Consider the following 12,745-nt stretch of genomic DNA (forward strand, 5'->3'; position numbering starts at 1 on the left):
ATTTAAATGTTTTTTTATGTAATAATAGTATTGTTATGAAATAATAAAAAGGTAAATTATTTAAGCAATTAATTTTTATAGTGTAATATATATGTTATATTTTTTTTATATAGATAATAACAAATAATCCAAGATATAATATAAATTTATTTAAATTTCAATATTATTATATGATGTTAACCAAACATAAATAATTTTAAATCTTTTTTATTATACAATGTAAAAGTTATTTTTGCAAGTTTAATATAGTAGTATTGAACTTAAATTAGCTATGAATAAGTAATGATCCTCTAATTTGTTCTCATTCAAAATCATGTCGTCTAAAGTAAATTTATACTAATATTTAACTACCTAGTTTAAATTAATAGATTTTTATAATTATTACTTGGTTTTTAAATAGTTTTTCATAATTGAAATTATCAAATAAATTACCTAATGTCTATAAAGACATTATATTTGCATAGAATTTCAAATAATACTTGTGTGTATAAAAAATATCATATATTATCAATACATATATGATTGCAGTTAAATATTATATGATATGATATATGGCATTATATGCCTAACTACTATAATATTAATAACAAAATAAAAAATGTGTCATATATATATACACACACATATTATAATGGGTATATGAAGAAATTAATATATGAATGATATAAATTGTAATATTTTATAATAATCAACAGTATTTGAAAGCATATTTAATGTTAAAATGATAATTTATTTACTTTATAATATGTGAATAATTATTATATTTTTATTTCATTCATGATTTTTGTGCTTTCAATAATAAATTAAATGGAAAATAAAATCAAACATTTAAAATTAATAGATTTATTAAAACTTTATCTTAATATTTTAATATTTAAAATGTATATAAAATTTAGGTGTAAACATAATTATATATAATGTAGACACTTTAATAACTCAAATAAATGACTATCCTAGTGGTGTATAGTTAACTTCGTAAGCTTGGGAAGTATGAACACTTTATTGATCTCATTATAAATTTTTATTTTTAATTGTTAAATATTAATTTATCATAAATGATTACTTATTAAAAATAAAATCATAAATTATATCACAAAATAGTAAATGTTGTATACTAACTTGTAAAGAAGTTTTTATATTTGTATACAATTTTTTAATAAAACATGTAAAACAAATATAGTTATCTAAATAATTGTAACATATCATAAAATAGTATATCATTTATATTTATAGTGTTTTATTGCATTTGATATTTTTGTTTGAAATATAAGAGAAAGAAAATGAAAAAAAGATAAAGATGACTTGTTGACACGAATCGTTGCACTTAGGCTTATTCACTTTGAAAGTAAATTTATATTAATATTTAATTACCTAGATTAACCTAATAAAAATATTTTTTTTAATTATTGTTTAGTTTTTAAATAATTGTTAATATTAGAAATTATCAAATAATAACCTAATTTTTGTCAAGATATTCTATTGACGTAAATTCCAAATATGGTTTATGTTTATAAAGATATCATATATCATTAATGAATATATGATTGTAAGTTAAATATCATATACATTGTACCATATGCATAACTACTATATTATTATTTTAGAAAATAAAAAATGTATTTTATATTAGTAATATATTATATACATAAAAAAAAAAAATGTAAGGTATCTAACCACTTCTTAATTAACAATTGATTAGTTTAATTTTTAAATAATTTTATGATTTATTAATGATCTTTAGCTTAACTACTAAAATAAGATAATAAATTATGCCACAAAAGTAGCAATTATTATAGCTACTAATTTGTTAAGGATTGTTTTACACTTTTATATGTTTTTTAATAAAATATTTAATCTATGATTTTTATTCCTTACTTTAAATTTCAATTTTTATTTTACTCTAATTTCGAATATATGAATTCTGATTTAAAAATTTTAAATTTTAAATTTCTAAATTTTAAATAATACAAAACTCATAAATCTTACATTTTATTTTTAGTCAAATTTGTAATTTATAAATTCTAATTTTTTTATTTTTTTATTTTCTAAATTTTAAATAATAAATAGTCCCAATAATAGGCAAATAATAAAGTTTCAATTTTATTTTTAATCTAATTTTTAATTTATATTTTTAATTTTAAAAATTTTAAATTCTAAATTTTAAATAATATAAAACATAAAACATCATGAAATGCATTAAATGCGCCGAGTTGTAGCAGCAAGCTTCTGAGATTTGGTTGCAGAGACGGCACAATGGATGGTGTGGAGTATTGGTTGGGAAATGAAATGAAAAGAAAGTGAAATAAAAAAGAAAAAAACAAATCTCCCAAGCACCCACGTAGCACTAGGACTTTGAAAAATGAGAAGACTTTCTCACCAACTCTCCATCATTTGCCTGCAACTTTGAAAATGAAAAAGAGCATCACTTCCCACCACATCTCTAACATCTACCATAACCTCCTGAACCTTCCACCATTTTCACCATCTCATCTACCTTCTTAAAAAATCGTTTCCCACTTACAAGCCATATCCACCATTCTCCACCAAAGTTTACCGAGCCGGCAAAGCTTCTTATCTGCCATTTTCATAGGTCTGTTATACTACAGAAATCTACCACCGGTATGTTCCCCTTATAATTTTTATTGGTTTTTTTTTATTTGTTTACATGTTTGTTAATACTTGATTATTCTCTTTATTTCACTTAAAATGTTGAAATAATTTGTGTTTAAATTTAATAAGTATTTATTTTTCTTTCTCTCCAATGGACTTAATTTCTTAACAAAATTTTCTAATAATTTGGTTTGAGTTGAGCTAAAAATAATTTGAAATTGAAAATGTAAACTAATGTAAAAATAATTTTAGTTAAAATTCAGGTTTTTAGAGTAGAATAAAATTTTTGACGAGTGGAAACAAGCAAATTATATAGAAAAAACTAGATGTGAGAGAATATAAATTAGGTTATTAAAAATTAGTTTATAGAAAATTAGTTAAAATAATGCTAGTTTATGGTAGTTTAAAAAACTGAAATAATTTTGTGAGTTAATCCAAACATTATATTAATAAATAAATAGTCATCATTTGAATTAATTTATTTAGTTTCACTTTATTAGTAAAATAATAAAAAATAATAAAGTAGTTATTAGGGAAGGGTAATTTTGCATGGATTAAGTAATTTCAATGAAAAAAAGAATATTAAAAAAATGAAATAATTTTTGTGAGTTAATCCAAACATTATATTAATAAATAAAAGTCATCATTTTAATTAATTTATTTAATTTCACTTTATTAGTAAAATAATACGAAATAATAAAGTAGTTATTAGGGAGGAGTAATTTTTGCATGGATTAAGTAATTTCAATCAAAAGAATAATATTTAAAATAAAATTGTTATTTTTTTAAAGTTAATTTAATTAAGGAAAATACATTTTGATAAGAAAATAGAATTTTAAGCTAATAAATAAAATTTGATTTGTTACCTTTGACCTATCCATTTCAATATATTAGATATTATATAATGGATTAATATTATATATCATCTATATGTTCTATCAATTAAATTTATAAATGACATGTTTATATAATTTTATTTATTTGTGCTTTACCACATTGTTGCCTAGATTTGCTTCAAGGATTAGGTAAAAATGTAGTGCTTTTCATTTACATTTTTATTATCACAAAATGAATTATTTAGAGTTTCTACAACTTATGTTAAAATGGTACATTACATAATTCCCTTTATAATTTGTAATTAAAAAAAATCATTTTTAATTATTTTATTTATTATGTATTATATCTTGGAATGTTAATTATACCATTATCTTTATCTTGTAATTATAATTTTTTTTCATATTAAGACAATATAAGTTAGAAGAACTAAACTTGATAAAATAAGTTTAGGAAAAACAACAAACATCTTTTTATTAATAATGAAACTACATGCATGAAACCTTAGATATCTCGTTCAAGTATTAGTGTAGGACAAGTGTATCTTATCATATACTTAAAGACAAATAAGTTGTAAAATTATGAAAATGACTCTCTTTGAGCCAAATTCAAGTTGACAACTTATATGTCTAGCATATGATTAGTGATTTGTCTTCAAATAATGCTTGAATTGTCCGTTTGGACAGTTTAGGAATGCATAATATTTATTCAATCACTGATTGGTGCTTTGTCCATATTGAAAGATTATGACAGTTATTCCTATTGTTCTCTGGGTGCATATTTGGACAAGGTGACATATTGTTAGTTGCTTAATTAAGCTAACTAATAGTTTGTTTGTGCCTTGGCCAAGTCGTGTACTTGGAGAACTATGGGGAAATGCTGCCGATTTTTTCTCAAAATGGATCGAAGCAACTTGGTGATTGACTCTTAGATATTATGCAATCCTAAATGGGATAGGAACCACCACCTAATTTATGTAGGAAGTACAACTCATGCATTAGATTTTAACATTTACATGTATATAACAAAATATGTAAGGTGAGTTAGAGTTTTATGTTGGTTAAGCCCAAGTTTCCATCTTATTCAAAACAAGCCAATGACTTGGGTAATTGAATTTTAGTGCAATATTGGGGAAAATGACATTTCATGGAATTCAATATTGGGCATATGAAATAATATGAGAAAAACAATGTAAGATTGAGAAATAGAAATCAATATTTTATCTTTATTGAATATGAGATTCATTTTTAATTTACAGGATAATAAGAATGGATAGGGATTGGATGTGGTTGCCAAATAGGTTATCTAGAGATTATGTTGAAGGGGTCAAGTCATTCATTCAAGTTGCAAAAGAACACTTGCGATGGGATAACAAGACACGTTGTCCATGTCGAGATTGTCAAAATGCACGATTCAATGATTTGTTGACAATTGAACGTCATTTGATTAGGTTTGGGTTTTCTAGAAGTTATCAAAAATGGATTTTTCATGGGGAAGAACATGAATCTCAACCTAATGAGCAAAATGATATTGGTGTTGATACAGAAATTGTTGACGCTACTGATGCTGATATCCTTAATGAAGTTGTGGATGCATTAAATGATGCATGTGGACACATAGACAATGATATTAACTTAGAGGAATCCACTACTCATGGAAAATTTGATTACTTACTTGGTGAAGCTAATAAAGAATTGTATCCGGGTTGTAAAAAGTTTTCTGCTTTGACATTCCTTGTGAAGTTAATGCATATTAAAGTCCTCAATCGTTGGAGTGACAAGTCTTTTGACATGTTACTCCAAGTTTTAGTTGATGCTTTTCCAGAAAGATCAAACATTCCAAAGACATACTATGATGCTAAGAAGATGTTAAGAGATTTGGGCTTAGGATATGATTCAATCCATGCATGCAAGTATGATTGTGCATTGTTTTGGAAGGAGAATGAGACTCTTGATAAATGTCCAGTGTGTGATGAGCCACGATATAAGTTCTGTAATGGAAAAGGTAAAAAAATTCCTCAAAAAGTATTGCGTCATTTTCCACTAAAATCAAGGCTACAAAGGTTATTCATGTCAAGGCATACAGCATCAGATATGAGGTGGCATAAAGAAAAACGAATCAGTGAGGAGGGAGTCCTAAGGCATCCAGCAGATTCTGAAGCTTGGAAGGATATGGACACCCAATTCCCTTGGTTTTCGCAAGAACCTCGAAATGTTCGATTAGGGCTTGCAACAGATGGTTTCAATCCATTTGGGAGCATGAGTAATAGTTATAGCATGTGGCCAATTGTTCTTACATTATATATTTTACTTATTATAATTTTGTAAGATATTTTATTTTATTTTTTTAAATTTTAAATTGTAATGAGATGTAATTTATTTTTAGTCTTTTTATTAACTCTTATTAATTGTTAAAGTTTAATCAATAATTTCATGGTAGCACCTAATAAAAGAAATGTAAGAGGCAAAACTAGAGGTGTCATTCTTGACAAACTTATTGAAGCTAATGGGGGCAAACCTCTTCCGATCACAATCAAGCCATCAGATGGGAAGCAAACAGGAAAATATTGTGAGAAATTGTCAAATGAGATTGGGTTAACAGTGAGACAACATGCACCTATTAGAGTGGAAAAATGGAAGCAAATGCCTCGAGCTGAGATCAATACAATGCTTGATCGAATCAAGGTAAAGTTGCTTGAAATATATATTTTTTTTAGCTTGTAATTATAACTAATTGTTGGTTATCTCTAAACTTACTTTATCTCATATTAGTTCTTCCCTTGTTTGACTATGAAGGAAAAGTTTGCCCTAGATTTGACACAAGAGCATGTGAAGAAAAGTTTAGAAAAACAATTATCTGACCGGTTTAGAAATTGGAGATGCGATTTGCACAAGCACTTCAAAAAGTTCCCAACTGTGGTGGAGGCTAAACGAAATCCTCATGAATCTGTGTCAAATCAAGAAGATTGGGACTATCTTTGTGATAGATTTTCAAGTGAAGAATTTAAGGTAAAGTTTTCAATGAATAATCATTCAAACCTATTTCTTATTGAATATTCTACTAACTATATTTATATTATTTTCAATAATAACTATTATTACAGCGTCGTTCAGCAATCAATTCAGTAAATAGATCAAAGATGCCTTTTCAGCATCGAGGAGGCTCTCGTTCATTTATCCAACATGGTCTACAAGTGGTAAAATATAAAACTAAGGTTCTTTAGTTATTCATATAACTGATAATTCTTAATATTAATGCATAATACTTGACAGTCAACAGAGAATGGAGAGATGGTTGGCCAAATTGAACTATTCAAACTAGTTCATTGGAAAAGTCAAGATGGATGGATAAATCAAGAGGCTAGAGATTATTATGTAAGATTATTTTGATAGCTTTCTATGTTTAAATCATGTTTGGGATTATGAATCTTTGTGGAAGTGTCATCATGATAGTTTATTTACCATGTGATGATAAATAAGGCACTTCCTTGGTAGTTTTCATAAATCTTTAAATTTTGATTTGGTTATTGATTGCTTGGGTGTTCAATGTTGTTAAATTGATTAATAGCAGGGAAAATTTGGCAAAGTCTAAAAATTAGGGGAGACTATGCCAAAATTTCTATTGAAATTTTATCTTACCAACTTATTATTATAACTTTTCTTACTCAAAATTACATTTAAGATTATTAGTACTTGTAAAGTATTATTATATCAACTTGTATACTAGATTCTTATTTCAATTTTTATATTATTTAATGTGTGATTACAAGCTAATTAGGTTCTTCTTAGGTAGAATCCTTGAAGTAAACTTTTGTTTGGGCATTAACTAATCATAAATCTTTATTGTTAAATATTTTATTATGTGGTTGGTAAAAATTTGTGGAAATAGTAAAGAATTAAAGAGGGATTAGTATATTATTAACTTGAATATATAATAGGTCAAATTTTGGAAAAAAACTAAGAAATATAAGAGAATATGCCAAAATTTAAATAGGATTTTTAACTTGTTAACTTCTTGTTATAATTTTCCTTGCTTAAAATTAAGTTGAGATTCTAAGTACTTTTCAATTTTTACCATTTTATTATGTATATAAGAATCTTGTTTACGTGATAACAAGTTTAGATACTTTTTTTAGCCATTTCTTTGCTTAAAATGAAGTTTAGGATTATATGTGCTTGTGGGGTGTTACAATATTTGTATAAAAAATATCATATCCTTATTTGAAATCTAATATTAAGGGATTATTCCAAAATTTAATTAGGATTTTTAACTTATTAACTTCTTGTTGTAATTTTCTTTACTTATAATTAAGTTGAGATTCTAACTACTTTTCAATTTTTATCATTTTAATATGTATATATGAATCTTGTTTATGTGATAACAAGTTTAGATACTTTTTTAGGAATTTCTTTGCTCAAAATGAAGTTTAGGATTATATGTGCTTGTGGGGTGTTATAATATTTGTATAAAAATATCATATCCTTATTTGAAATCTAATATTAAAGGACTATTCCAAAATTTAATTAGGATTTTTAACTTGTCAACTTCTTGTTATAATTTTCTTTACTTATAATTAAGTTGAGATTCTAACTACTTTTCAATTTTTATCATTTTAGTATGTATATAAGAATCTTGTTTATGTGATAACAAGTTTAGATACTTTTTTAGGCATTTCTTTGCTTAAAATTAAGTTTAGGATTATGTGTGCTTGTAGAGTGTTACAATGTTTGTATAAAAATACCATATTCTTATTTGAAATCTAATATTAAGGGACTATGCCAAAATTTAAATAGGATTTTTAACTTTATAACTACTTGTTATAATTTTCTTTACTTATAATTAAGTTGAGATTCTAACTAATTTTCAATTTTTACCATTTTAGTATGTATATAGGAATCTTGCTTATGTGATAACAAGTTTAGATAATTTTTTAGGCATTTCTTTGCTTAAAATTAAGTTTAGGATTATGTGTGTTTGTGGGGTGTTACAATGTTTGTATAAACATACCATATTCTTGTTTGAAATATAATATTAAGGGACTATGCTGAAATTTAAATAGGATTTTTAACTTACTAACTTCTTGTTATAATTTTCTTTACTTAAAATTAAGTTAAGATTCTAACTACTTTTGAATTTTCACCATTTTAGTATGTATATATTATTCTTGTTTATGTGATAACATGTTTATAAACACTTTTTTAGGCATTTCTTAGCTTAAAATTAAGTTTAGGATTATGTGTGCTTATGGGATGTTACAATGTTTGTATAAAAATACTATATTCTTGTTTGAAATCTACTATTATTTGCCATATAATAACAAATTAAGGCACTTGGATGTTTTGTTGTGCTAAAAATCAATTTGATTATTAACTAATTTGAAATTCCAATGCTTATATTTATTATATATAGTAGGTATAATTTAAAAAATATCTACTAAATATGGGAGATCATGCCCAAATTTAATGGAAATTTTAATTTACTAACTTATTAATTATGTTTTGGTTCTTTTTTTTTTTTGTTTTATTTTTTATTTTGCATATATAGGAGAAGATGTTGGAGCTCCAACGCCAGCCTATTGCAGAAGGAGCTGTGGCTATGACTGAGGCAGAAATTTGTGAGAGAGTTTTGGGACAAAAATCAGGATATGTCAAGGGCCTTGGTTTTGGCCCTAAACCAATCTCATTTTCTAAATCTAGACCATCATCTTCTGAGCATGAAATTGAGTTGGAGCATAGACTTGTTGAGACTCAACTACTTGTGGAGACTCAACAACAACAACTTGAGACTCAACAAGATCGAATTGACCAATTGGAGGCCTTGGTACAAAAACAAAACCAACAACATCATCAACAATTTGAAGAAATATTGCGTCATCTACGATCAAGCCAAGGGTCCTCATGATCCCTTTTTTTATGATGTGCATATGATGGACGTTCATTTCCTTTTTTTGCCTATGCTAATATAGTTTTTTGTGAGAGACACTTTGTTAAACTAATACTTTATTTTGTTAGTTATATTAGCATAGATATTATACTACTATGATCACATGTTATGGTTACATATATTAATTACCAATGAAGTTATGTGATATATATTTTGATTTTTGTAAGCAGGTTTCAGAATTAACTTTTCTATTATAATTAATGTTTTAAATACCAAATACCATACATTTGTAATATGAAAAATAAAAAATGTAAATACATTTCCTAACAAAAAAAAATTATTACTAAAGATATTTCCCGATGAAATATTTTTGTTGCTGAAGATTGTTGTATCATCCACAACTAATTTATAATTCACTGGCATACGTTTTAGGGACGAAATCATTTTGTAAATAAAAGAATTTAGCAACGAAATGAATTTGTCAGTATTAATGATAAATATTTTAGTTGAAAAAATCCTTTAGCAATGAAATATCTATTTCATCAAGAAAAACTTTTAGTGACAAAATGGAACTTTCGTTGGGATTGCAAAGCCTAGGGAGACGAAATTAAATTGTTACAAAAAATATTTGGTAGCAAAATAAATTCGTCAGCACTAAGTATTGACGACTTTGAGGACAAAAATTTATATTTTTTAGTGGCAAAAATTCTTACTTTTGTTAATGAAAAATTTCGTTGGGGAAAATATTTAGTAACAAAATTTTTATTTCATCAGGGAAAATATTGGGCGACGAAATAGGATTTTTGTCGGGATACTTTTAGCGACGGGTCTAGGGCGACGAATGTGACACGAAACATTTTTCGTTGGGAAATATTTTTGCAGACGAAATTTAGACTTTTAGTGACAAAATATTTTATCACTGAAAGTCAATTTTCTTGTAGTGACTCCCCAATTGATATACACAAATCTAGCGTAGAATTATCCCATTTATTTGGGACCACAAGGTTGGATTCGTGTCTTACTCAAAACCATAACTTTTATTGAAAACTGAGAAAGATGTAAATCAATCAAAACATGGTTGCATATTATTTAAGAAAATGATATTTTGATTCTAAGGACTCTAAATGTATTTTTTTTTAAATGGATTTTCAAAGGGATCTTTTGAGAAAAGTATTTTATTTTAAAATAAAAGAAATTAATCTGAAAGCAACAAAACATAAGAAACAAAATACCAAGCAAACAAAAGAAAACAAAATCACAAAGTAAATTTTTTTACAACCAAGCAAACTAAAGTGGTGAGAATGGAGGCTAATCTTCACTATTTTTTTATGGCTTCTGAAAAGTAAATTTGACAAGGGACTACCAAAGCAATAAACTATTAGAACTTAGGTCATACAAGTCAATGAAAATATTCATCAAGAATTAACAACTAGGATTTAAGAAAGGCCTAAATTGAGAATAACAAATCAAGAACTAGCACATGATCAACTAAACATACAAACACATCTAGACTAAAATAAATAAATAAAAATTGAACTAAATTGGAATTAAAAACATGAACTTTATCTAACATGATTAACTAAACTATTGGATTAAAATCACTAACACACTTGAACTAAAAGATAGATTAAAACTAAACTAATTCGAAATTAAAAAAATATAAACTTTATCTAATAGGATTAATTAAACTAATGAATTAAAACCACAAACATACTTAAACTAAAAGATAGGTTAAAACTAAACTAATTCGGAATTAAAAAAAGTATAAACTTTATCTTATAGGATCAATTAAACTAATCACCTAAAACTCCTAAAAACGCACAAATTGAAATTGGACCAAACAAGAATCAAAGTTAACATACTAAAAAATGAATAAACAACTTTGGGTCGACTATACTAACTTATTAAAATTTCTATAAAAAAAAATTGAAATACAAAATGAAAATTGTATCAATTAATCAAAACTAATAAGAAAAACTCTACTTTCAAAAAATTAAAACTAAAATCTAAAAATTCTAACTTACCTCCTCTAGAATTCCTCTATGGTGGTGTGGTCGTTGCTCTCTTCACTTACAAGCTTGTGCGTGTTGTGGATCCCTTGTCGATGGTGTAGGTTGTCCATGGTTGAGAGAAATCCTTTCCGTGGTAGCTGCCTTGAAGCCTCTTCAAAGAGGTGATGCCTTTTTTTAATCCAATGGAGACTCCCACCTTCCCATGTGTGTTGCTGAAAAGAAGTCGCCTATATATGGATGCAACCCACTTAAAAAAATCCCATGTGAAATCTCCTTTCAAACAGTGTCTTCATCTCCTAAGAATCCCCTCAATATTCATTTTTCTTTTTCCACTTCTTTTTAAAAAAAAAAAAAAAAAAAGAATTGTGTTTATTCCTTAAACTCTCCCAAAACATCCACACCTACCTTTCAATCTCAATATGGTATCCATCCCATCTCCAATTACCATGCATCCAAGGAAATCCCATATTCCAAATATCAATCTCAATGTTACCATGCACACCTTCCATACCTTCCCTTTTCTAAACGATGCTTATGGATTACCCATGAAAATCCTCCTCTCAACTGTGCATGATGGAGGCTCCAAGGGTGGTGGAAAGTGCATCCTGCTAGATTTTATCTTCAGAAAAATTCAATGGTGCATGTCTCATATTAACTCATGAATTCATTTTTTCCATTTTCATTTTCTAGAAAACTAAACTCAAAAAATAGAAAAAGCCAAAACACCAATTTGATTTTTTCAATTTTTTCTTCAGAAAACTGGACAAAAAAAATTGAAAACAAAAAAGGAAATAAAATCACATAAACCTAGTGACACCTACGACATAAGAGGAATACAAATATTACAAATATGAAAAAAAAAATATACATATGAATAAAACATTATTTCATATATATTTGAAATCAAATATTATCTTAAAAGTAAGACGTAAATATTTTATTTATTTACTGAATCATAAAATAGTATAAGTAAAAATATTTTTATATTAAATAATTTATTTTATTAATAATAACTATATTAAATCTTTATTTTATAAAATGAACACCAGAAAACGTTTTTTAAACCAAACACAACCTTAGATTGTGAGTGTTTTCAAGGGCAAATCTAATGTTTCCAACTAGGACCTCCAAATCCAAATCCAACTAGGACTTCCATCATTCATGGATGTTCTATTTCCCATCTAAGAATCAGCTTTCCTCTTTCTCATTATATATATATTGACTCTGGCAAGGCAGATTTAGCATTCCAAGAATCTCCCACACAAACACAAAGGGGAAAAAGAGTAAGAAAAAATATACGAAAGCAAGCACCGATTATCACATATATTTTTAATTTGAAAATAAATAAATAATAATAATAATACAAAAGGGTTTTTTATAGGCAAAACAAAGAAGGATTACATCAA

At 26.2% G+C, this 12,745-nt stretch overlaps 1 protein-coding gene across 2 annotated transcripts in view; it reads right to left on the reverse strand.

The window, feature by feature from the left end:
• The window catches only part of LOC100262288 (probable disease resistance RPP8-like protein 2), a 135,040-nt gene that overhangs the window by 53,773 nt on the left and 68,522 nt on the right, over nt 1–12,745 (reverse strand). The gene's annotated exons all lie outside the window — the stretch shown is intronic.

Source organism: Vitis vinifera, chromosome 3, assembly GCF_030704535.1.
Source record: "Vitis vinifera cultivar Pinot Noir 40024 chromosome 3, ASM3070453v1".
NCBI lineage: Eukaryota > Viridiplantae > Streptophyta > Magnoliopsida > Vitales > Vitaceae > Vitis > Vitis vinifera.